The sequence below is a fragment of the Heterocephalus glaber genome, unplaced genomic scaffold, assembly GCF_053883595.1.
Source record: "Heterocephalus glaber isolate CG9 unplaced genomic scaffold, H.glaber_assembly_v1.0 deba00000937, whole genome shotgun sequence".
NCBI lineage: Eukaryota > Metazoa > Chordata > Mammalia > Rodentia > Bathyergidae > Heterocephalus > Heterocephalus glaber.
In genome coordinates, this window is record NW_028258173.1 from 15,621,698 (window position 1) to 15,649,095 (window position 27,398).

At 44.2% G+C, this 27,398-nt stretch overlaps 1 protein-coding gene and 1 pseudogene across 11 annotated transcripts in view; both read left to right on the forward strand.

Annotated features, from left to right (window-relative positions):
• The window catches only part of LOC101711541 (uncharacterized), a 51,056-nt gene that overhangs the window by 7,948 nt on the left and 15,710 nt on the right, over positions 1-27,398 (forward strand). For 3 of the 11 annotated variants that reach the window (XR_015450141.1, XR_015450154.1, XR_015450151.1), the window contains exon 3: positions 11,460-13,312. The exons of 6 other annotated variants lie outside the window; for them this stretch is intronic. The gene's annotated coding sequence lies outside the window, so the exon portion shown is untranslated. Of the gene's footprint in view, positions 1-70; positions 9,175-11,459; positions 13,313-27,398 lie in introns of those variants that run through there. 2 more of the 11 variants (XR_015450155.1, XR_015450152.1) reach the window with 2 other exon arrangements.
• On the forward strand, positions 8,027-11,451 carry LOC101699110 (TRAF family member-associated NF-kappa-B activator pseudogene; annotated as a pseudogene).

The window sequence follows — 27,398 nt, forward strand, 5'->3', positions numbered from 1 at the left end:
CAGTATGCCCTGAGAACAAGTCTATATTTCTTTTTCTTTTCTTTTCTTTTTTGGACCTGTTAATTACAAGATTCCAGACACATGCACAGAACCATTTCCAAAGCCCTGCATGTGGACTTCTTGAGAGAATTCGACCAGGCTTTCAATAGGATAGCCTAGACCTGATGTCATCCTGAGGCATGGGATCTCAGCACCACCTCTCAGGACTTGTATGTAGAAGTTTTTGTGGGTTTCCTCAAGATTTAGACTGCATAAAAAGACACATGGAAACCATGAAGACTTTCCATGATAGCCCACACTGTGTTTCCCAGACATTGCATGTACTTTTATCTTTGCTCTCACCCTCCTTTTCTCTTTACTTGGTCCAAGCTCACTTTGCAGAGCCAGCTCCTGCACTTCATTTATACTTTCTTGAGTAAACTTTGCCACTGCTTTTTCCTCATTTTGTCCAATTCTTTGTTCAAAATGAGAAGGACCTGCAATCTAACTCCAGGAGAGGCGAGCAACCCGAACCTGGTAATGTTTAGTTAGTGAGACACTTTTTTAGAAACAAGCTACTTGATAACAGTACTGCAAGGGGGGGAGGAGCTATTTAGTGTAAAGAATACAATTTTGTGGGAGGCTGAGGCAGGAGGATCGCCACAAGTTTGAGGCCACAAGTCTGTGCTACACAGCCAGACCCTGTCTCAAAAAAACAAAAAATACAATTTTGGAAGGATTGAGGAGGTAGCTTACTGATAGATGCTTGCCTGATACGTGTGAGGCCCTAGGTTCAATCTGTAGCACTATACACCACCTGCCCTCACAAGCGCAAGGACCCAAGTTCGATCCCCGGTACCAAAAAAACAAAACAAAACAATCTGTAGCACTATAAATAAAACAGCCCTGAGGCAGAGCACTTGTCTAGCATGCATGAGGCCCTGGGTTCAATCCCCAGTGTGATGATCAAGTCACTTTTTTTCTTTTTTTGTACTGGGGATCGAACTCAGGACCTTGCACTTGTGAGGCAGGTGGCAGAACCACTGAGCTAAATCCCCAGCCCCTAACAGATACTTTTTTCTCCCAAATCTGTTCCCAGAGTCAGTAAAATTGCCACTGAAATTGCCATGGAGCAGGGATTTAGGAGCAGCAGGTGGGTTGGAAAGAGCTAGTGGTAGCTCGTCATTAATATTATCTAGGAAAGATCACAGCTGAATACAGAAGTTAGCCACTCTCTTTGAGCCTCAGTTTTCCCTTTAGAAAATGAACATAACATTACCAATGTTTCTTAGAGTTACTGAGAGAATGGAGTGGAAAACTGAGTATTTGATTCTAAGGCATTATTTTTTTTATATAGTATCTCTGAAATTGGGATGCATCTTACAATCAATGGTACTGTATATTCAATGTAGCTGCAGATGTTCAAATCCTTTATAAAGAATGCCATGGAGCCAGACATGGTGGTATAAGCCTGTAATCCCAGCACTCTGAGAGGCTGAGGCAGGAGAATCACTGAGTCTGAGGCCAGCCTTGAATTTTTGTAGTAAATTCAACATCAGGCTGAACTACAGTGTGAAATCCTATCAAAAATAAAATCAAGGGGGGCTGGGGATTTAGTTCAGTGGTTCCGCCGCCTGCTGCACAAGCGCAAGGACCTGAGTTTGATCCCCGGTAACAAAAAAATTAAAAATTAAAAATAATAAATCAAATCAAATCAAATCAAGGCGGCCAGTGATTTAGCTCAGTGGTTCCACTGCCTGCCTCACAAGCGCAAGGACCAGAGTTTGATCCCCGGTACCAAAAAAAATGAAATAAAATCAAGGGCCGGGGATGTAGCTCAGTGGCACCACGGCTCCCTGGCAAGTGCAAGGTCCTGAGTTTGATTCCCAATACCAAATAAATAAATAAATAAATAAATAAATAAATAAATGAAATCACGTTTGAGTCCAGCCTGGGGACCTCAGTAAGAGGCTGTCTCAAAATGATATGGGAGGGAGGGTGCTAGGGATGTAGCTGACTAGGAAGGACCTCGCTTGAATCCCCAGTGACACCCACACACACACAAAAGTACATATTTGCACATACCCCCTCACATATCTTCCCATGTATTTCATATTCTTTCTTTTCTTCCTTTCTCTTCCTTCTTTTTATTTATTTATTTTTTTCTTTTTTCTGGTGCTGGGGATTGAGCCTACTATATGGGAGCCTTGTTCCTCATATGCCTTGCTTCGCTTCTAGTTTACCTATAATGCCCAACATGATACAAGTGAATACCCATGAACAGTAGTTACACTGGGGTTTGGGGGAGTGGCTCAGTGTTACAGCAGTTGGCCCCGGGCTGGATCTCAAGCATAGAAATAAAAATGTTTTTTAAAAGGAAAAGTGTATTGTATTGTTTAGGGAATAATGACCCACAAATTCTGTACATGATCAATACAGGTACGATTTTTTTCTTGAATATTTTCCATCTGTGGTTGGTTGAATGAGGGGATGCAAAACTTGTGGCTAAGGAAGACAAATTGCATATGCAAAACCTAGCCCTTGCCTGGCACAATGACACACACCTGCAGTTAGAGCTACAGGGGAGACTGAAACAGAAGTTCAAGGACAGCTGGAATAGTGACACACGCCTGTAATCCTAGCACCAGGAGGCTGAGGCAGGAGGATCGCTGTGAGTTCAAGGGCAACCTGTGCTACACAGTGAGACCTCATCTCAAAAAAAAAGAAGAGGAAGGAGAAAGAGAAGAAATTCAAGGCCAGATTGGATCAATATTAGCTAAGTGGCTCTACTTGTAATCTCATTGGTTGATTATAGTTTGATCCCCATTGTACCCACCTTGTGATTTTGCTCTATAAAACATTCTTGGAGAAATGGCCCCTGTGGCAACCCACTTTGGGACCCCTCCTGTCTCTCAGGAGCTAAGTCTCAATAAACCTTTCCTACTTTTTTTTTTTTTTTGGTACCAGGGATCGAACTCCGGACCTTGCACTTGCGAAGCAGGCAGGGGAACCACTGAGCTAAATCCCCAGCCCTACCTTTCCTACTCTTAATCCCTGTTGTCCCTTGGAGTTCCTACTCTTAATCCCTGTTGTCCCTTCGAAATTCACAGGGCACAAACTCAGCATATATGACATCTAACAGGTTGGGAGTTATAGCTCTTCTATAAACCTGCCACACGTGGCTGGAATTCTAGCTTCTGCACTGCCACCCCTGCAAACCCACGGGGTCACCCTGCTACATGTGTGGGGTTTTATTTGTTTTTGTTGGTTTGCTTTGTGGTGTTGGGGCCTCACATGTGTGAGTTGAGCACCCTGCCACAGCGCTACACCACCAACTGCCTTCAGATGTCTTTGATGCACCTGTTAATTTGATTTTGGACTTCTAATGTCTTGTTTACTAAGCCATAGACATTTTTCCTGTGAGTTTAGTGTGACCCGCTGACCAAGTACTGACAGAAACTGTGGCCGTCTCCCAGCTACCTTTGTAGCTATAAGCATCTCCCGGATCTTACTGCCTGACCTAACCAGCTTTCTGCCAGAAGCCCCAGTCCTAGCCCCAGCACTCCCTGCTGCCCTCACCTGGTGGAGCCATCCTGCCTCAGCCCTTGCTTGACTCATCAATAGGCTGCTCCCAGCATTTTGGACGTGGACTTTTCCATTCTTCAGGACCCTTTCTTAGTGTCGGGAAACATTTAGCATTCCTGGCTCCCACCCTCAAATGCCAGTTGTTAAGTTATTAACTCCCTAGTTATTAAGATAACAAGAAAAAGGAAGAGGAAGGAGAGGAGGAAGAAGGAAAACAAGGGGAAGGAGAAGAGAAAGAAGAATAGGGAGGGGAATAAGTTACCTCTCACATTTTCCTCTACCCCTAGGAGAACATTACTTCCTTTGCCTAAGAATGACCAGGAAAAAGACATTCTATAAATATAGTGTTAAGGGGCCAGGGATTTAGCTCAGTGGTTCTGCTGCCTACCTTACAAGCAAAAGGTCCTGAGTTCGATCCCTGGTACCAAAAAAACAAAACAAAAACAAATATAGTGTTAACACTAAGAAACATTCTTCCAGGGTTAGAAGTGGGAGACACAGCAGTAGAGTGCTTGCCCAGCAAGCATGAAGCCCAGGTTTGATCCCTAGGACCAAAGGAAAAAGAAGAAAGAAACCTCTTCCAAAGTGAAGAAAGACCCGCTTAAGTTTGCTATTCCAGTATGTGAAGCAGACAGTATTTCTCTTACAAAGAATGCTGCATTGTTTTTTCTCTGTCTAGAAGCAAAGGGCTCCCTTGCTCCTGACTTTTTCCTTTCTTCTTTTCTTTTTTTCCTTTTCTAGTACTGAGGGTTGAACCTAGGGCATTTGCACTGAGCCACATCCCTAGTCATTTTTTATTTTATTTAAAAGAACTTGCTGGGGATTTAGCTCAGTGGTTCCGCCGCCTACTTTGCAAGCACAAGGTCCCGAGTTCAATCTCTGGTACCAAGATTTTTTTTTTTCCAGTACCAGGGATTGAACTGGGACCTTGCACTTGCAAGGCAGGCTCAGTGCCACTGAGCTAAATCCCTGGCCCTCCTTTTTTATTTTTTATCTTGGGACAGGGTCTCATTAACCTGCTAGGTTGCCCAGGCTGGGGTTGAACTTGCAATCTTCCTGCCTCAGCCTCCCAGAGTGTGGGATTACAGCTATGCACCACACCCAGCTCCTTCCTTCCTCTCTCCATCTCTCCATTCCATCCTTCCTTTCTGATGGCACCCAGGGTCTCATGCATACTAGATAAGCACTCTATCACTGAGCCATGTCCCCAGGCCCCCGGTTCCCTGGTTTCTGGTTTGGGTGAGGGTAGGCAAGAGATCAAGGAAAGAGAAGGAGTAAGATCAGGGCCACTTACTCTCACTGCTTTCTCTCTAAGAAGTCACCTTTTTTCTGGCTCTCCACTGAAGGTCAGCACCAGGCAACCTTTTCTATGCAGCTCTCTTTGCTCCAGGGCACTGGGACCCTCTCCATGTTCATGGCCCTTCAGTCTACAGAAGTAGCAGCTCAACTGTCACCTAGCCACAGTGGTCCTGGACTATCCTTTGTAGTAAATACTCCAGTGTTCTACCTGTTGTTAGAAGGCTCACTCTTTGTTTTTCTGCAGCACGCCATCCTACAAAGGGGGTACATGAAGATGAACTATGGTGTTTAGTTTCCCATACACCTGCTGATGAGGAAGGTCCTCTAGCCCCCTCAGAGTCTGAGCGTCCCCAGAGAATGGTGTGCATCTGCTCACCAATGCTCTGGCTTCGCCTGGAGGTATCTACTGTTCCTCACAACCCCCAGCCTTCAGTAGTGCCCACTCCTTATGAAGAAGATGGGAGGTCTGCTCTTGCCACCATGCCCGATGCCCATGGTCAGGGCACTGTCACATAGGTGCTGCCATTCCCACAACACTGCACACCACTTCCCCTCTGGGCCCTTCACTTCCATGGTATACAGGTCAAGCTCTCCTAGAGAGACAGAGGTATTGTAAGGCATTGGCTTATCCAACTGTGAGGCTGGTAAGTTTGAAATCTGGAGGGCAGGCCAGCCTGGAAACTCTTGGGCAAGAACTGATGGTACCATGACCCACAAATTACTTCTGCCTGAGGAAACCTCAGTTCTATTTTTTGTTTGTTTTGTTTTTTGTGTTCCAATACTGGGAATCGACCTAAGGCCTTTGCTCTGAATAACATCCCTAGCCCATTTTTATATTTTATTTTGGACAGGGCTTTGCTATGTTGCCTGGGCTGGGCTCTAATTTATGATCCTCCTGCATCAGCCTCCTAGAGTGCAGGGATTAAAGGTCTTCACCACCATACCTGCTTCAATTTTGTCCTTAAGCCTTTCAACTGATTAAATGAGGTCTAGAGAGGTTGAAAATGGAACAGTAGCCAAGCGTGCTGGCACATGCCTATAATCTCAATCATTTAGGAGGCTGAGGCAGAAGCATTGCTGCAAGTTCAAGGCAAGCTTAGGCTGTATAGTGAGTTCAAGGCCAGTCTGAACTACATAGTGGAACCCTGTCTCAAAAAGAAAAAAAAGAAGTTGGGTATTTAGCTCTGTGTTTCCACCACCTGCCTCAAAAGTGCAAGGTCAATCCCCAGTACCGAAAAAAGAAAGAAAAAAAAAGAAAAGAAAAGCCCACCATGGTAGTTCACACTTGTAATCCTAGCATTTGGGAGGCTGAGAAGCTGAGGCAGGAGTATTGCTGAGTTTGAGGCCATCCTGGGCTACATAGTGAGTTCAAAGCCAGCCTGAACTGCATAGTGAGACCCTGTCTCAGAAAAAAAAAAAAAAAAAAAAGGTAAAGACCAACAAAACAACAACTTAGCAAAGAGAAAAATAAGTTAGGATCCAGGAATTAAGAAAGAATTGACAGAAAAACCAGAAACTACAGATAAACTGGAGAAACTGAAGACACTGCAGAGAAAAGGAGGAAGCAGGCTGGAACACAGCCCAGCTCTTAGGGAGGGTAACCAGTCTTTGTTAGCAAAAAGAAAGCACAGAGAGGGAGAAACAGCAGACTGGCAACTCTAACCCGAAGAAAAGCCTATGGCATTGTAAGCAGCAAATACAGCATGGGGTTTTACTCTAAAAGTGATTCCTTCCACATGGCAAGCTAGAGTTAGAGAAGAAATCCACGGCAGCACCTGGGATACTTGGGAATGATTACTGTTTAGGACCAGGTTACTCTGGGAGTCAGAAGTCACAAAACAACTTTTTTTTTCAGGTTTTCTGGGGTCAACCTACTACAGTGACTGTGTAGGAGACAGTCAAAAGAAACAGTCACAGAGAGGGCTCAAGCTAGTTGCAGATCCACTGAGAAGTTTAAGCAGTGGTGAGCTTAGGTTGCAAAAGACACAGTGGTCTCTCTCTGTGTGAAAAGCCAGGCCAGTCATGTGGTTTTTGGAGGGGACTGGGACTGAAAGTGCTGACATTAAGTCCAGACCACTGCTTGGCCCCTCTTGCTGTCTGCTTCCACCACAGAGCTTCATGATCCATTTGCTTTTCCCATCCACCAACATGATCAGGGATGCCTTGGTTTGAACAGTTGCCACATCCTGGGATGTATGGACAGAGGGACTTCTGAAACAAAGGAGGCACCTCAGGAGCCCACAGGCCATAAAGTTAGAGATAGCAATGACCTTGTGGTATGTAGAAGGTCACAAACTTAATAACTTCCTGTGTGGATAAACCCTAAGGCAGATACCTCACTGTCTGACCAAGCCCAGAAGGAAAGGCAGGACAGGACTCACATTAACACAACAAAAAGTGGGCATGGAAATAAACTAGGCCCTAGTTGTGACTCACAACCCTACTCCCACATCCAGTGGATTCCAATACCACAGGGCCTGGAAAAAAATCTCTCACTCCGACACATCTAGGAATTTTTTAGACTCATTTCTTTCATTTTTTAAAAAATACTCCCCTCCCCCCAGTAACATGAATCAAACTCAGGACCTTGCACTTGCCAGGCAGGTGCAGCCCCACTGAGCTAAATCCCTGGCCCTGTTGATTTCTATTTTAATGGTGGCATATTTGTTGCTTTTAATTGGTTCTTACTCTATGCCAGTGGTGGCAAACCTATGGCACATGTGCCACAGCAAACTGTTTGTATCATTGAAAGCTCTAAAGGGTTTGCCATCACTGCTCTAGGCCAATATCTAGTTTGTCTTTGTATCATCATTACCACGGTTAATTTTCTCTTGGGGTGGTGCTGGGGATCAACCCCCATAAAGTTGGACACTTAAGAAAACTCCCAAATATTATGCTGAATACACTGACGAGGAGTATGAACACCAAAACATAACCAAACCAAAAGACACAGGAAGACTGAACCTAACCAAAGAGAACTCCACAGTAGTGTCAGAGTTTGTATATGCCAACTGATCTTCTACCCACAGCACAAAAACAGTAGAAACATGAGAAAACAAGGCAAGAAGACCCTCTCCAAACCCTTAACTCCCCAAAAGCTGATCTCAAGGACACTAACGTAGAGGAAGCCATAGGCAAAGAACTTAAAAATCAAATAGTCAAAATGTTTGAAGTGTTCTGGGTGTTAGAGAAAAACAGCAAGCAAGCCATAAAGGTAAGCCCATCAAAAGAACTGCAGAATTCTCAGCACAAACCTTAAAGGCCAGAAGAGCCTGAAGCAAAATATCCAAGCCCTAAAATAAAATTGTCTTCATTGAAAGAAAGTTTTCATAGTCACCTGGCTGGGGCTTGTGACCTGTTGTGTGAGTGTGGGTGAATTCCTGATCTACCTGTCACTCCATCCTTTATAGTGATGCTACAGGACAAAGAGAAATATATAAAAACATTGGTGAGCAACTCAATAAAGCATATGAAGCCTACCAACAGGCATGCATGGATAGAGACACTGCTGTAAAAGAATTACAGCAAAAGACTGAGAACTATGAGCAGAGAAAACGTGAGCAACAGGGACAGCTATCACTTCAACAAGCTATTATTGGCGGGAGTGGTGGCATGTGCCTGTAATCCCAGCACTCGGGAGGCTGAGGCAAGAGGATTGCCATGAGCTTGAAGCCAGCCTGGGCTACATAGTGAGTTCAAGGCCAGCCTGAACTACATAGTGGGACCCTGTCTCAAAAAAGGAGAGAGAGAGAGAGAGGAAGGAAGGAAGGAAGGAAGGAAGGAAGGAAGGAAGGGAAAAACATAAGAAAGCACTCTGTCTCAAAAGAAACAAACAAACAGCAAACTCTTACTGACAAGCTAAAATCACAGTTACTTCTTATGAATTCCAGTCGAGATAACAGTTATGGCTATGTTCATTCATCTGCTTGATGATGATGAAACAAGGAAAAATAATCTGACTCTTGATCCCACATGATAAAGAGAAGTCAGGAATACCAAAAGAAAAACAATCAGGGCTGGGGATTTAACTCAGTGGTTTCGCGCTGCTTGTTGCACAAGTGCAAGGACCCGAGTTCAATCCCCAGTACCAAAAAAAAAAAAAAAAAAAAATCAAGAAAAACAATCAAAGGTCAGAAGATAAGACGTTTCTTCCCCTAGAAAAGAAACTTCATCAAAGAATCCTGGCATTTAATCATGAAAGGGATAATTTAGAGAAGACTTTCTGGGATCTGAAAGAAGAATTCATAGAATATGTGTGCTAGCAAAAGCACAAAAAGAAAAAAAAAAGCACAAAAAGACCACTTAGGCAAACTTAACATACCAGACACTGCAACTGAAACACAGTGCTCCATGCCTACACAGTGTACTGATAAAACAGATAAACAAAAAGTGCTGTTTAAGCCTCAGGCTAAAGAGGCTTTTTTTCCTGTACCAGGGCTTGAACTCAGGACCTTGTGCTTTGGAGGCAGGCAGGCATAGTGCCACTGAGCTAAATCCCCAGCCTATAAACACATCTTTTGCATCACTTTCTAAATTCACTGTCAAGTTTCCACCTGTGGACAGTGACTCTACATTCCTACATAGCACCTCAGAGAGACTCAACATCCTTGGTCCTGCCACATGTGAGACAGTGTGGCCGGACAAATTTAACATGGAGCTCAGAGACAACCAAGGAAATGTTAAAACAGAAGAAACGATTTGAAATTCAGAGACTTGATCCCACAGCTTCAGCCATACAAAACCTTAAAACAACTGACAAAACCCCTCAAATCTTATAAACAATTGTATCAGGACAACTCTGGATAGAGCTTTGTGTTTGCCTCTTGGAGACCATAGCGCATTATATGGAAATACATTCCCACTTCAGGACCCATCTGACACACCTTTTCCCTCACTGGATTCCCCTGGAAAAGCTATGTGAGGACCAGAGCAGCCACTTTGGAAGCCCTTTTCTAATCAAGACAATGCCTTAATGGCACCAAGTGGCACAGACTGAACTCCATAGACCTTGAGTGTGAATTCTGTCAAGTAGTTTTTCCCATCTTCCATTACGTCCGGGGAGGATTTCCTCTGCCATTTTTTTTTTTTTTTGGTACCGGAGATTGAACTCGGGTCCTTGCGCTTGTGCAGCAGGTGGCGAAACCACTGAGCTAAATCCCTGGCCCTTCCTCTGCCATCTTAATTCACACTTTAATGGGGAGACTTAAGACACATTAAAGAACATATCAACTTCTGTGTCATGATTTGATGTTCATAAACTATAAATACTTGATTGTAATCTAAATTGAGGATCATTTATAGAAAATAGTGTCATGATTATTTAAATTTTTTCTAAACTTATTTTGTAACTTTTATTATCTTTTAAAAGATCATTTTGTAAAAAACTGTAATACATAGTATTCTTGTTTACAATATTATCATTATTCAAAATTATGTACGTGTCTTACAGAGTTGTAGAATCATGTTTGTTTAAAATATCTAAGCTTGGGCCAGGGATTTAGATCAGTGGCACAGCGCCTGCCTCATAAGTGCTAGGTCCTGAGTTTAATTCCCAGTACCACCAAAAAAAGTAAATAAATAAAATAAAATATCTAAGTTTATTGCTTGGATTTCTAATGAGACCTAATGAATTTGATGATGTCAAATGTTCATAGGGTTTCTGTTGTTTTCATATTAAAAATTAGTTTATGCTATAGGTAATGTTCTTTTTAAAAATAAATTTTACTTGATTTTATCCCCTTTCCCCCTTCAATCTCCCTCCCCTAGGTAATGTTCTTTATAAATAAATGTATAATGGAGAATATCCAAGTAAATATCAAATTGAAGACATTTGTTGCCCAGTGATAATTATTTAAACCCTTTTGGAGTTTTTAATAATATATATGGGGGGTTTTTTTTATTCACAAACTTGCTTTAATTTGGAAACTACTCAAAAAAATCAATTAATGAAATAGTCTGGTCATTTGGCTACCATAAAACCTATGTGTATACATAAAAATAGAAAGAATAAAACACTCTTCCTTCCAGAGGCTCACAAAGCAGAAGCCTTGTAGTAGTATAAAGTAATTATAGGGCTAGGGATTTAGCTCAGTGGTTCTGGCGCCTGCCTTGCAAGCACAAGGTCCCGAGTTCGATCCCTGGTACCCCCCCCCCAAAAAATTTAAATAATAAAAAAAATAAAAATAAAGTAATTATGCCCTAGAATGCTTTTCAAAGTCACAAAAAAACATGAATTCCAAGTCCATTTTATAAACTTTAAAAAATACAGTACCGCTGGCTTTTGCTCTAGCTCTTGTCAAACTTGCACCTGGGTTTATAGGCGGTAAAGGGGACCAGTTGTTAAGAATTTACTTTCTCCAAGTGGAAGAGGCCAGAAACCCATGAACTGAGTGGAGATGAGCAGCAGGAAGCACCAGTTCAGCTGGCCAGTGGAGAGGGGTCCCCATGAGCCTAGCCCAGGCCACTTTACTCAGGCTCCTGCTGCCTGTCCCGAGCTACAGACTCCCAATAGACAGCAGGCTGCCCTCCAGCTTGTTGGTTCCGCACACCTCCTCCCAGGTATATTCAGCCAGGTTCACAGGCTGTGTCACCCACAGGTCTGTCATCGTCTTCTCCAAGATGGTGCGCTGCTCAGGGACAGACTGCCACAGCCTAGACGCAAGGCTCATGAGTTCTTGGAACACCAGGTACGGGGGGTGGAGGGCGGCCTCCATGGTCTCCTCCACCTCACAAAAGGGGTTCTCCTCGAAGATCAGCATGTACAGGGTGACACCCAGAAACCACATCTCCAGCTCTGGCCTTCTGTAGACCCAGCAAGATGAACATCATCTTCACTCTGCATAGAAGAGCAGTGTGGCTTGGGGAGCAGGAGAAGCTGTTAAGTGGTGTTGAGGACCAGAGGAGAATGAAGGCCTATATGGTTTTAATTTTTACTATGTATATACCCACATAATGAAATGAATTAAACATTAAGACTTAGTTTTTAAAAAAGAAAAAGAGGGCCAGGGGTTTAGCTCAGTGATTCCGGCACCTGCCTTGCAGGCACGAAGTCCCGAGCTCGGTCCCCGGTACCAAAAAAAAGAAAAGAAAGGAAAGTTTTGTGGTATTATCTGTTTGTTTCTTCTTTAAGAGAAAATCTTTTTTTGTCTGTCTTGTGCTCTGAGTAACTACTTACAAGATGATGATACACAGTGTATTATCTATGGTTATTCTCTTGTTTCTTAATGAAATTTTTATTTTTTCATAAAAAAGAAAACAATCATCAATCTAGACTTTTATATCCTGCCTTCAAAATTGATGGAGCAGCTGGGGATTTAGCTTGGTGGTTCCACCACCTGCCTCGCAAGTTCGATCCCTGGTACCAAAAAAAAAAAAAATTGATGGAGAAGTAAAAGTCTTCCATGACAAGGAAATCCTAAATAAATACAAGACAACTATTGCAGAAAATACTTAATGGAATCCTAGACAGAGACAGGGAGGCCACCAACACCAAAGGAAGGGTCCAAAGGAAAGTAGACGTCTAACTGAGAGAGAGTAGTTAAGTAAAAGCAAAAAAGGGGGGGGAATCAGCACTGGAAAAATAATGCAAAAGGGCTGGGGATTTAGCTCAGTGGTTCTGCCGCCTGCCTCATAAGCGCAAGGACCGGAGTTCGATCCCCAGTACCAAAAAGAAAAAAAGAAAAAGAATGCAACAACAAGATTCAATAAACACCTTATAATAATATCTGTCAGTGTCAGTGGTCTCAACTCCCCAATCAAAAGACACAGATTGGCAGACTGGATTTAAAGAAAAAACAAAATGCAATCAAAAATTGCCTGTAGGAGATCCCTCATCCAAAAGGAAGTACATAGACTGAAGGTGAAAGCATGGAAATTCATACTGTATGCACTGGAGCCTAAAAACAAGCAAGAGTAGCTATCTTATTTTCAGACACAGCCAAATGGAAGCCAACTGGAAGCCAAAGCTGATCAGAAGAGACAGAGATGGCTGCTACATACTGGTAAAGGGAACAGTTCAACAGGAAGAGATAACAATTGTAAATGTTTATGCACCAAATGACAGCACACTCAATTTCATAAAAAAAAAAAACCAAACAAACTAGTGGACTTAAAAGGACAGATAGACACCAGTACAATCACAGTGAGGGAGAGTGAAGTACCTCATTCTCACCATTAGACAGGTCAACTAGACAAAAAGTCAACAAAGAAACATCAGTTATACCACACCATTGAACAAATGGACTTACCAGATATCTACTTTGTCTGGGCGGCTGAGCCAGGAAGATTACAAGTTCAAGCCTAGCCTGGGCAGTTTAGCAACTTAGTGAGACCCTGTCTCAAAATAAACAAGAATAGGGATGAGGATGCAGCCCAGTGTAAAGGCCCTGAGTTCAATTTCCAATACCACAAAATCAAAACAAGATTTTAGTCAGCTGTGGGGGAGCATACCTGTAGTCCCAGCTGCTAGGGAGCCTGAGGCAGGAAGATCGCTTGAGCCCCAGACTTCCAGGTCAGCCTAGGCAACAATTCCATCTCCCAAAACAAACTAATCAAGTAACTAAACAAACAAAACTTGTAAGGCCGGGGATTTAGCTCAGTGGTTCCACTGCTTGCCTGGAAAGCCTAAAGACCTGAGTTCAATCCCCGGTTCCAAAAAAAAAACCTTGTAGCAGACTTCTGCCTGGGTATTAACAGGCTACAGTGGCACAAGCTTCTTGGCCCTCCGTAATTCGGCTGTGTTACATCTGAAGCAGCAGAGCTTGGCTGAGTTCACACCCAGTCAAGGTCAAGTGACTCCAGCTAAATTCTTCCCCTCTGAATTAACCCTTTGTTCTCTTCAGCAAAGATGTGCTTGTGGTCTGTCTACAGTCCTGCCTGCTTGATACTTGTTATCAGCAGGTGTCCCAAGGCCTGCCCAGTTTCCCCTCTTCCCACATTTGTAATGAATAAACACTGGATGTCCTGGGAGTTCTTTATCTTTGCTCCCCAGAACAGCTTAGATCAGCCCAAGACTCAGGTTCTCTCAAGTCTCTGTCTCTGTTTCTTTTAATTCCCACTTTCCTATCTCGTAGACATCATACTGGCTAGCAGGAGGCCAGGACCACTGCAGGGGACTCTAGCAACTCGAATTACCCTTTCCCTATAAAAACTAAGACATGAAGGGCCAGGGATTTACCTCAGTGGCACTGTGCCTGCTTGCAAGTGCAAGGTTCTGAGTTTGATCCCCGGTACCGAAAAAAACAACAACTACGACATGAAAAAGCATGAGCCAGTGAGGGTTTTTTTTTTTTTTTTTGCAGTGCTAGAGAATTATCCAGGACCTCCTGTACATACTAGGTAAATGCTCCACCAATGAACGTCAAACACAGCTCACCAATGAGTTTTTACTTGGAAAAGAATAATGCTGACAAGAGGAGGTCTGCAACAATTCAGGAAGGATTTCCTAAGATGGCAAAAGCTAAAGAGCACCTAAAACGTAGTAGGCTGCAAAGAAAAAGCAGAATTTAAACAAAATAGTAATGAATCAGTGGTGCTGACCCATTTAGGCTGTCCTCCTGGCCAGCACTCAAGCAGGCCTCTTCTCAGGAGCCTGTGTACCCTACCCACCTCCCCGGGAACGTGCTCCTTCCCTCTGGTGCATGGCTCAAAGCTCACTTGTGCTATGCTTTGGATCTGGAGTTCCCCAGAAGCCTAAGCGTCAAAGGCTCGGTCTTAAGCTTGGTGCTATTGGGAAGTGGTGGAGGGTGTGTGTGTGTGTGTATGCCCTGTACAGAGGATTTGCACACTGGGCTTTTTTTTTGTGACAGGGTCTTGGTAAGTGGCTAAATTGCCCAGATTGCCCAGGCTGGGCTCGAACTTGCAATCTCCCTGCCTCAGCCTCCCAGAATGAAGGATTATAGATGTGCATCACCACACCCAGCTAAGTGGTGGAACCTTTAGGAAGTGAGGCCTCATGGGAAGTCTTTAGGGATTAGAGTCCTGCTCTGCAAGGGGATTGTGGCATTTTGGTTTCTCCTTTCTCCACTTCCTGGCCAGGAGATGAGCAGGATTGCACTGCCAGGTCTTCCACGATAGTGTGCTGCCGCCCCATAGGCCCAGAAACAACAGAATCAACTGATTGTGAACTAGAACCTCTAAAACTTTGAGTCAAAATGAACCATTTGTCTTTACAAGTTCATCATCTCACATATTTGTTATAGTGATGAAAAGCTGGGTGACACACTCAGGCTTAGTTTTCTGGATTGTGAGGATCTTTTATTTTTTGGTACCGGGGATTGAACTCGGGACCTTGCACTTGCGAGGCAGGTGGCAGCACCACTGAGCTAAATCCCCAGCCCAACAGTAGTGTCTTTTGTGTGTGTGAGGATTGAAATATTTCCTTCCCCAAACTCACAGAAAAGAAACCACCACACAAAACCACCTCACCCCACAACACTCAGTAGAGACACCACACTTACAAATAGCTATAAAAAGATGCATAAAGAAGAAATTGACATAGCTAACTAAACTCTGACTGTGAATGAATATGCTCTTTGCTCCTTGTTTCTCAGCTTCCTGTAATGCACATCTTTTTTTTTGTCACCCCCCCCACCCCACACATCTTAACTTTTTTTTTGGTACCAGGGATCGAACTCAGGACCTTGTCCTTGCAAGGCAGGCACTGGAACCACTGAGCTACATCCCCGGCCCCATTAGCTTTTAAAAAATAAGGATTATTTTAAAAACAAAAAAAGTTGTGAATGCATATGACTAACATACATAGTTTTTGTTTTTCTGGAAAGAAGTTCAAGAAACTTTTTGCATTTAAGGAGAGAAGCAGGTGGTAAGAACAAGATTTTACTTTTCACTTAGCTTTTGTCTGTAACCTTTGAATTTTCATATAAGTATATATATTGAAATTCTTTCTTTCTTTTTTTTTTTTTTGGTACCAGGGATTGAACTCCGGTCCCTGCGCTTGCAAGGCAAGCAACGGAACCACTGAGCTAAATCCCCGGCCCAATATATTGAAATTCTTGAAAGTGTGAAATTGAGATTTACTGGTGCACTTTAATGTAATCTAATTTCATTTAATTTACTACTTACTATATTAAAAATGCCTGTGATAACTCTCTAAGAAGGAGAAGTAAGATACATAAGAATTGGGGGTCTGAGGCTGTAGCTCAGTGTTAGAGCACTAGCGTGTGAGGCCCTCATTTGGTCCTCAGCATACACCACCCAAAGGAATTGGTATGATATAAGTGCATATATCACTTTTGTTGGCCAATATGTTTCAGTTAGAGAATCAACTTAAAAACTGCTTGAATTCACCCATGGTTTCAGGAATTGATCACAGCCAGATATGGTGGTGCAGGTGTGTGATCCCAGCTACTTTGGAGCCTGGGGCAGAAGGATTATGAGTCTGAGATCAGCCTGGGCAACTCTCTTAGTTACTTTTCTCATTGCTGAGACAAAATACCTGACACCCAAAGTTAAAGGGAGAAAGGCTTATTTAGCTCACAGTTTGTACAGGTTTCAGTCCATAATTGCCTGGCTCCAAGGCAGGGTGGCATGGTAGAAAGGCATTGCAGAGGAGAAAGAGTTCATGGCAGGCAGAAGATAGCAAAGCAATAGAGGATAACCACAGCTCTTTCTATTCCTTATATCTTATCCAGGGTACTTAGGGTAGGTGGTACTCACACCCTTAAACCTAGGACCCTTGACCTTAGCATTGTACCATGAATCAATCCCAGTGTCACAAACTCTAGATTCAGCTACCTCTGAAAAAGCCTCACCTATGACTGCATGAGGCTTTAGGGGGACATCCAGACACAAACCATAACATCCCACCCCGGGCCCCCCAAAGACTCATGTATATCCCTTTATGCAAAAAGCACTTAGTCCGTCTCTAAGAGTTGCCAAAGTCTTAACAGTTTCAGCATCGCTGAAAAGCCCAAGTCCAAAGTCTCCTCTGAGATTTTAGCAAACTCTTAGCTGCAAGCCCCTGTACAAATGCAAAGAAAGTTAAACACTTCCAACATTCAATGGCATGAGATAGACATTTCCATTGCAAAAGGTACAAATGGGGATAGCAAGGAACAGGAACAAAGTAAGACTAAAATCCAATAGGGCAAACATTAAATCCCACAGTTCCACTTCTAGCATCCCCAGCAATCTGTGGCAAGTTGTGAACTCCAAAGGGCTTGGATGGCTCCACCCCTATAGCACTTGTGGTTGTAGCTCCCGTGGCTTCTTTCTTTGGCTGGCTGTGCTCCTTCTTTGCAGCTTTCCTTGGATGATCCATGTCCCTGGCTTTTCCAACCTTCTGGGGTCTCCATAGCACCTTCGGCTTCACACTCACAGCTTCACACACTGCCCTTTCAGGGACATACTTCCTGGCTTCCCAAGCCGTCTTCTGAAATCTGGGTGGAAGCCTTTCAGTGACCCCACAATTCTTGTATTCTGCATATGCCTAAAACCAGCACCATATGGATGATGGCAAGGTCTGCTGCCATCTGGAGCAGTAGCTGGGGTTCTTTCTCTCTTTGCTATATGGTCCAATGCCTATGAACCAAATCCAGAGGAACAACTTCCCTAGGCCACTGCCATTCTGGAACGTAGTTCCTTGGGGCTCTCCCTTTTTTTTGGTACTGGAGATCAAACTCGGGACCTTGCGCTTGTGAGGCAGGCGCCAGAACCACTGAGCTAAATTCCTGGCCCTTCTCTTCCTTTTTTTTTCTTTCTTTCTTTTTTTTTTTTGGTACCAGAGATCGAACTCAGGTCCTTGTCCTTGTGCTTTCAAGGCAGGTGCCAGAACACTGAGCTAAATCCCTGGCCCTGGGGCTCTCTTAAAGCAAAGTCTTTCACTTTTGCAATTTTGAGGCTGCAAAGCATGGAGTCCTGGTGCTTCTTGTGATGCCCTCAAGCTATTTTATCTATTCTCCTGTTTCTTCTCAGCAATCAAGAACTCCTCTGCTCTATCTTTGCAGTCCACAGCTTTACTGGAGCTTCCTTTCTGGCCAAACTCAAAATGTTTTAAATCATCCTCCTGGGCTCTTTGCTCTTGATTTTCAACATAAATCTGGCAAAATCCCCTAACAGTAGCCATGCCACCCCCTCAATATTAGACTACCTTGAAATTTCCTTTGACAAATTAGTCTGTCTATTCCCCTTAATCTCAGTCTCAGGCAGTCTCTGGACACAAACTTTCTGCCAAGGTATAACATACATTGTCTGGAGCCCAATAACCAATGCAGTTCTTCTCAGCAGAAACCTCCTGAGTCTGGTCTTTACCGACAGAATTTCTATCAATGCTCTTGCCTTCTGAGCTCTGACCACAATCTCCCATCGAGTACAACCTAAAGTGTTCCAACTCTTTCTAAACTGGCATCTCTGAACCTTTCCAAACTTTTCCCACAAGCCATTCCTAAAGGTTCCTGAATCACATGGTCAGGTACAGTCACAGCAACGACCCCACTTCTCTGGTACCAAATTCTTAGTTACTTAATACTGAGACAAAATACCTGACACCCAAAGTTAAAGGGAGAAAGGATTATTTAGCTCATAGTTTATAGAGGTTTCAGTCCATAATCACCGGCTCCAAGACAGAGTGGGATCGAGAGGAGAAACTGTTCATGGCAGGCAGATGGTAGCAAAGCATTAAGGGATGACCTCAGCTCTTTTTGTCCCTTATATCTTATCCAGGCTAATTAGGGTAGGTAGCACTCACATCCTTAATCCTAGGGCCCTTGATCCTAGCATTGCACCAAGAATCAATCCCAGCATCACACACACTAGATCCAGCCACCTCTCAAAAAGCCCCACCTATGACCACAAGGCTTTGGAGGGACATCTAGACACAGCCAGAGCAGCAACTTAATGAAACCCTACCTCAAAATAAAATAAAATCAAGGCCTGGGATGTAGTTCAATGGCAGAATGCCTGCCTAGCATGTTTGAGGGTCTCAGTTCAATCCTCAATACTAGAAAAAATAAAAGAGTCAATCATGTTTATGTAAACCAGAGAAAAACAGCTAGAAATTAGGAGTAAGAACATAGTCCTATGGAAAATAGTAAAGAAAAATCAACCAGGAAACACTGACAACAAACTTCATTTTGGACACATGTGAGCCATTCAGACAAAATGAATATTTCTCAAAGGAGAAATAATTTAAACATTATAAACAAGTACAAGGGCCAGAGATTTAGCTCAGTGGCACTGTGACTGCCTGGCAAGTGAAAGGTCCTGAATTTGATCCCTGGTACAGACAGGGGTGGGGGTGTGGGGGGGTGTTGTGCATAAATCAGTACTAGCTGAGTGTCATGGCATACGCCTATAATCCCAGCTCTCAGGAGGATGAGGCAGGAAGATCTCCTTGAGTTTGAAACCAGCCTGGGCCATAAAGTGAGTTCAAGACCAGACTGAACACAGTGAGACCCTGTCTCAAAAAAAAAAACACTCTGGAGGCTGAGGCAGGAGGACTGCTGCAAGTTTGAGGCCACCTTGGGCTACACAATGAGTTCAAGGCTAGCCTGGACCACATAGCAAGACTGTGTCTCAAAAACCGAAAAAATAGGCTGAGGCAGGAAGATTGCTGAAAATTTGCAGCCAGCTTGGACTACATAGTGAGTTCAAGGCCAGCCTGAACTACACAGAGATTGTCTCAAAAATAAATAAATAAATAAATAAATAAATAAATAAATAAATAAATTTTGAGAAGCCCCCCAAAACAAAAAACAAACAAAACCCACCACCACCAACAAATAAAACCGAGTAATAGCTGGAGGATTAGCTATATGAGTAGGGCCTTAATTCTTTTTCTTTTTTTTTTTTGAAGCAGTGCCAAAGTTTATTTGAAAAACTACAAGTGAAGAGTGACAGGGAAAGTGGCTCTGCAGAGCAAACTTGGGCAAGTAAAAGAGGAAAAGCAAGATGAAAGTACATGCTGGAGTTAAGCAGGCCAGGCTGTCATGAGGAAAGCCACAATATCAAGCTCTTCTTGGCAACTGTGTCCTTTTAAACTCTCCAAATCTCGAGGCAACCCATGAGAGCTTCTACATTCTAGTCCTGAAAGGAGGTACTGGGATCCCACACCTCAGGCTGACATCAAGTCTAGGCCATTCTTTTTGTTTTGATTTGGGGTTTGAGACAGGGTCTCACTATGTAGCCTAGGCTGGCCTCAAACTTGTGGTGATCCTCCTGCCTCAGCTACCCCAGTGCTGGAACTACAGGCCTATGCCACCATACCTGGCCCTAGGCCATCCTATTGAAAACCCGCTGGAGTTCTCTCAAGAAGTCTACGTGCAGGACTTTGGGAACTATTCTAGGCATGTGTTCTGGGATCTCATAATTAACAAGTCACACCCAACCAGTTTTGCCAAACCCTAATCTCCTATGTCATTACCCGCTGAAGGACACAAATCCCCATAGTTCTTTATGGGGTGCTGGGGGGGTAGGTCTCTGTCTCCTGTAGCTCCATCAAGCTGGAAGGGACTGGAGACCCTACCCACTGGGGATTATGTGCTCTCCAGCTACCTTGGGGTGCTGTGGCTCCAGGACTGGGCTGAAGAAAGAAAAACCTGTCAGGAAACAAGGAGAAAAGAGTTAGTGACAGTTGACCTTTACTACTAGCCCAAATATGAGCAGCAGGTCAGATTTCCATGCTTCCCAAAGATCCACTAGAGCCTTGCTTTTTGAAGAGAAATCTCAAGTCTTCCAGAAAGAAAAAAAGTTAATGAACGTTTTTTTTTTTGTTTTTTTTTTTTGAGACAGGGTCTTACTCTGTAGTTCAGGCTGGCCTTGAGCTCACTATGTGTCCAGGCTGGCTTCAGACTCACAGCCATCTTCCTGCCTCTCCCTCCTGAGGGCTAGGATTATAGGTGTGCACCACCACGCCTGGCACTAACAGACATTTCAACGCACCTCTTCATTCCCGTGGTAAGAGCAGCTAGTATATCAGACATCATTTCTAACCCATGACTAGTATTATAGTCCCAGTTTGGCTCCGTTGAAGGGAGAACGGCCTCCCCAGAGGGGTTTCCTTCCCTTTTCAAAGCATATTGCTCATCTGCATAGCTCCTAGCCTCTTGGAGCACTGTCCTTCATCTGGGTACAGCAAGTGGCCAAGATAAATTGGACATCCCGCCATGACAAATCAAAAGCAAGGGCCAAAGTTTAAAGCCATCCAAGTTTACTAGGGGCCTCTAGGCTTGGCCCAGTCAACCCTTCCACTGGTGGACGTCTGCTGAAAAGGGACCTGCACTGGAGCATCCCTTTCCGCCCCTGGGGCTTCTCTTGGGGCAGGAGAAGCTGTGAGTGAGAGGAGCAGGAAGCACCTCGTGGAGAGATTCTCCCGTGGGGCTTGAAGCTGTATGTGTGTACCCAGGGGCTGTCTGAGGAGCAGGCTGAGGACCTGAGGGACACTGGGGCCTGGGGCACTCTGCTCTAAGGGACTTCCTAACTCACTTGGAGGGGGTGGGCCTGATTTATTGGCCAGGGGACTATAAGGAGGAGGTCAAGGAGACCTCTCAGACTAGGACCTTAATTTTTGTTTGCTTGTTTGTTTGTTTGTTGAGATAGAGTTTCATTATATAGTTCAGGCTGGCCTTGAACATACCATGCAGCCCTAGGCTGGCCTCAAACTCCAGCAATCAGCCTGCCTCAGCCTCCCCAGTGCCGGGATTACAGAGGTGTGTCATCACTCCCAGTTTAGGACCTTAATTGTTCTTAAAACAATATAGAACTACTTCTTTTGTTTTGTTTTGTTTTTTGAGACAGGACCTCAACTCGCAGAGATCTTCCAGCCTCAGCCTCCTGAGTGTTGGGATTACAGGCATGCACCACCATGCCCAGCAGAACTACATCATTTTTACCTTTTTTTTTTTGTAGTACTAAGCATTGATCCTAGGTCCTCACACATGTTGGCAAGTGCTTTACCACTGAGCTACATACCTTCATCTATGCATGTATGTATATATGTACGTATTTAGAGAGCAGGATCTCTCTAAATTGTCCAGGCTTATCTTGAATTTGCAAACCTTCCTCAGCCTTCCAAGTAGCTAGGATTATAGCTACTTGACCACCACATTTGGTCACCAGTTTTTTTTTCCGGCACTGGTGATTGAACCCCAAGCCTTCGAACACTGAGCTACATCTCCAGCCCTTTCTTTTCTTTCTTTTTTAAAATTTTTATTTATTTTTGAAACATGGTCTCACTATGTAGTTCAGACTGGCCAATATGTAGTCCAGGCTGGCCTAGAACTCTCAGAGATCCTCCTGCCTCAACCTCTCAAGTGCTGGGATTACAGACCTATGCCCAGCCTTGAACTCTTTTTTTTTTCTTTTTTAAAGAAAGGGTTTAGAGGGCCAGGGATTTAGCTCAGTGGTTCCGCTGCCTGCCTTGCAAGCACAAGGTCCTGAGTTCAATCCCCGGTACGAAAAAAAAAAAAGAAAGGGTTTAGGGCTGGGGATGTAGCTCAGTGGCACCCCGCCTGCCTTGCAAGCAGAAGGTCCTAAGTTTGATCCCTGGGATAAGAAAGAAAGGAGGGAGGGAGGGAGGGAGGGAGGGAGGGAGGGAGGGAAGGAAGGAAGGAAGGAAGGAAGGGTCTGACTATTTAGTAGTTCAGGCTGGCCTCAAACTCACAATGATCCTTCTGTCTCAGCCCCACCCCTCCCCCCTGCCCAGTGCTGGAATTACAGGTTTGAGCCACCATGCCCGGCTCCCTTATTTTTTTTAATGGTAGCAAAGTTTTATTAAGGGTTGGAAAAGAAACAGGCTCTGCAGAGTGAGTTTGGGCCACGTGAAAGTAGGAAAAGTAAACCCTACAATGTGAGGGTGGGCCACCTTGGAATAGAGAACACAGTGGGCCCCGTTCTTATTTTTTGAGACAGATTTTTGCTAAGTTTCCAAGTTGCTAAGGCTGGGCTCAAACTTGTTATGCTCTGGCTTCAGCTTCCCAGAGTGCTAGGGTGACAGACATTCACCATTGTAGGGAACAGGGAAAGGGGACGTTACTAGAACCTCTGCAGTAAGGCCTAGTCTCCTGTGAGCCACGGCAGCACAAGGCAAATTACAGGAAAGGTAGAAAAATGAGACAGAAGAAGCTGAGCTTTGGGTCTGATCAGTGCTGTTCTGGGCGGCAAAGACGAAAGCCCCCAGCTTACCGCACCTTTTATTCAGTACTCAGTACATCGGGAGAAACAAATGTAACAAATGACTTGCAGAGAGTTCAGTACATCCTGTGTAAATAAGATGTAACAATCCAAGATCAAGAAGGAACTGAGCAGATGAAGATTTTTGTTCTTCCCAGGATGCCTTCAGCTGGTGTAATCTTGTCCTGGAGAATCACAGCATCACTGGATCATTGAGGTCTCAGTTGTGACCGGAGGACAAAATGGAATTATGTCTGGGAATTCCATAGCTGGTCTGTAGGCAGGAGAATTAGCTAACCAAATGATTTTACCCTAAAATTATGTAGCATTGCTCCCGACACACCATCACACTTTAAAACAGCAGAATGTTCTTTCCCATTCATTTCTTCTTATTCAGAGCTTTGTAAATAGGATAGAAAAAAAGAAAAATATGCAATCCCTTTTGTGAAAATTAAAAGAAAGAGGCTGAGGCAGGAGAATTGCCATAAGTTTTGATAGGTCTCCCACCACCTCAGCAGCTATTATGTATAGTAGCTGCCCTCTTCCTATGGTGCCTTGCCCCCTCCCCTGTGCGACGTCATGCCAAGATGGTTGCTCCCACCAAAGAACAAACCCTTCTTCCCAGCATGCCCCTGGTCCCACCTAGAGAGTAACCTAATACTCGCTCACCTCCTACCGCTAGTGATGTCACCGGCTCCTCCACTCCCTGATCACTACCTCACTCAACCCCACCTCAGCCCCTACAAACCCCACCCCAGTCTCTATAAAAGACTCTCCCTGCTCCGGCCATATTGCTTTTGCCTCTCCTTTGTTCAGAGATAGTCCGGCAGATCTATTCCCCTAATAAAGTCTTGTTGTGGCCTGGTCTGGTCTTGGTCTTCGGCCCTTTTACCTGACAAGTTTAAGGCCAGCCTGGGCTACATAGGGAGTTTAAGGTCAGTCTGGACTACATAGCAAGACCCTGTCTCAAAAAAAATTAACAATAAATAAATAAAAGCTATATATATAGTGGAAGAATAATAAGCAACTGTTAGTTTTATTTTATACCTTTTGCTCTATTTAAACGTTTTTTGGTACTGGGGATCGAACTCGGGACCTTGTGCTTGTGAGGCAGGTGGCAGAACCACTGAGCTATATCCCCAGCCCTCTATTTAAACTTTTAACCCTTAGCATAACACTATTGACCATCTGGAGCCAATAGACTAGACCCTTAAATTTTTCATTGTTTCTGTCAAATAATTCATAAAAGTAAAAATAACAGAATAGTAAAAAAACAACTTTATTAGAAAATTTAACAAGCGTTCTTCCCTCCTTGCTGGGTCAGTATATAAACATCATGTTATTTTTCCTGGTTTTTTTTTTTTTTTGGTGCTAGGGATCGAACTCAGGTCCTTGCACTTGTGCAGCAGGTGGCAGAACCACTGAGCTAAATCCCCGGCCCCTATTTTTCCTGTTTTAACACCTCTCTCTCTCTTTTTTGGTACTGGGGATAGAACTCATGGGTTTCACAATGAGCTACATCCTCATCCCTTTTCTCATTTTTTATTTTGATAGGAGGTCTCACTTAAGTAAGTAAGTTCCCCGGGCTGGGCTGGAACTTTCGATCCTCTTGCCTCGACCTCCCAGATGCTGGGCTCACAGGCCTGCCTATACCACTGCACCTGGCTCAACACCTCTCTCTTGACCCACAAATCCTTTCTTATCTTTGCCCCCATTTCTCTGCCTGCCTTTAGAGCAAAATCCATTGGGACAGTTGTCTCTCTTCCTGTCTTCAATTTGTCTCCCCTCTAATCAGCCCCCACCAAGCTTCTAAAACTGCTATCATCCAGGTCTCCAGCGGCTTCCATATTGCTAAATCCTACAGTTAAGTCTGAGTTTTCATCTGGCCTGACCTGTGGGCAGCATATGACACAATCCCTTTCTCCTTTGATTTCTTTTTCATGGGGCTTCTAGATTCTGTTCCTCTCTGGGTTTCTTCCTCCTTGCTGGCCACTCATTTTTATTCCTTTGCTGGTTTCTCTTTGTCTCCCAATCACCAAACGTGGGAGAGTGCCAGGCTCGGGCCTTGGTGCTCTTCTCTCTGTAATCACTCCCTTGGGGTCTCACTCAGGTTTTTTTGGTTCAAATGTTCTCTATGTGCAAACTCCCAGACTTGGTTCTTTCACATGGACCACTCTTCTCGGGCTCCAGGTTTGTATATCCCCCACACCCGCCCAAGGATTGAACCCAGGGCCTTCACACTGAACTACATCCTCAGCCCTTTTTAATTTTTTAAGTTTTCAGATGGGGTCTAACTAAACTGCTAAGTTGCCCAGGCTGGGCTCAAACTTGTGATGCTCGGGTTGGCCTCCCAGAGTGCTGGGACTGCAGATGTGCACCCCCACGGAGGTTCAGCTCTCTCCTTTCTATTTCCTAGGTGTTTCTACCCTGACAAGTCTGAAACTAACCTCTGTTCTTCCCCACCTGCTCCTCTCCCAGTCTTCCCCACATCAGCTGTTGGTGACTCTCCTTCCAGTGCACAGGCCAAAACTCTGGAGTTCGGCTTGCTGATCCTTACTCTCTCGCACACTCCCTGCATCTTATTGACCTGCAACGCCTGTTATCTCTAGCTTCAAATTACACCCAGAATTTGACTCCATTTTGCTCCTTCCCCTGCTAACTTCCTGGTCCAAGGAACCTTGCTGGATCAGTTTTATTTCTCCCCTTGCCTCAGTCCTCTACTTCCAACCGGCTGACCTTCATGTTGTCCGGGAACTCCGGGCCTTCTCCTCCTTGCTGCCTCTGCCCAGGCCCCTCGCTGCCCCTGGAGCACCTTCTTCAGAGATGTGCACAGGGCTCATTTCCTCATCTCCTTCCAGCCTTTACTTGAATGTCACTTTCTGAGTGATGCCTTTATCAGAAGAGTCTATTTAAAATTTCACCTCTCCATTACTACTCTCTTCTTTCCTTGCTTTATTTTTCTCTGTTGCATTAATCATACCTGACATAAAAAAAATTTTTTTTTGGTACTGGGAATCGAATCCAGGGCCTCATGATTGCCAGGCAGACTCTGTGGTGCTGAGCTACATCCCGGCCCTCCTTATGTGTTTGTTTTTTTGGGGTTTTGGGGGGGTCTTTTTGGTACCAGAGATGGAACTCGGGACCTTGTGCTAAATTCCCAGCCCTTTTTTTTTTTTTTTTTTTTGAGGGTCTCGCTATGTAGTTCAGGCTGGACTTGAACTCACAGCAATCCTCCTGCTTCACAACTGCCCAGGTAGGATTCTCTTGAGGGCTGAGATTACAGACGTGCGCCACCATGCCCAGCTTATGTTCCTTATTTCACCAGTCTCTACTCCTGCTCCACACTCTGATGTCAGCTCTGTAAGGGGAACTGGGAGTTTTTCTGTCTTCTTTGCTGTTTTATCCCAAGTTCCTAGACCAGTGCCTGGCATACTGCAGGTGCTCAGCCACAGTAGCAGCAAACACTTGCTGAGCGAGCTTCCTGTGGCAGCACTGTTCTAATCATTATATCATCCTCACTGAAAACCTGTGCAGCAGGTACTATCTGCATTTCAGAGATGAGGGACAAGGACACAGACAGTTGATGATTTTGCTGGTTACACAGCTGGTTAAGTACATGGAGCAGATTTTGGACTCAGGAAATCTGGCACCAAATCTCTGCTCTCAACCCCTGTGCTATGCTGTCACAGTGAGAAGGAAGCGTCTGTGGAGAGAATAAAGACGTGGCTTCTACAATGGGCAATACGAGATTTCATGCATACTTTTCTGTGGTTAAGGTAACCAATGACAGTGCACCCTTTAAAATATAGAAAGAAAATTTTAAAAAACATAGAAAGAATCGGACCCAACTCGTAAGACAGCATTTATATAGACTTACAAAGTCAGTATCCGTGGGCAGAGGATTTAGCTCAGTGGTTCTGGTGCCTGCCTCAAAAGCGCAAGGACCAGAGTTTGATCCCCAGTACCAAAAAAAAAGGGCTGGGGATTTAGCTCGGTGGTTTGACCACCTGCCTCGAAAGCGTAAGGACCCAAGTTCGATCTCCGGTACCAAAAAAAAAAAAAAGAAATACAAATTCATCATCCTTTGACCCATACATTAGTCAAAACTCCTTTTTACAGGTGACAAGTCCAACACCATCTCAAGCAAGAGAAAACTTTATAATTTTTACTTTTATATATAGGTCTATGATCCATCTTTTTTGTTTGTTTTTTGCTCTACCGGGGGTTGAACCTAGGGCTGGTACATGGTAGGCAAGCACTCTACCACTGAGCCACATCCCTCTTTTTAATTTTTTGTTTGTTTTCTGGCAGTATTGGGATTGAGCCCAGGGCCTTGACACTGAGCAACGTCCTCAGATCTTTTATATTTTTTATTTTGAGACAGAGTCTTACTAAAATCACTAAATTGC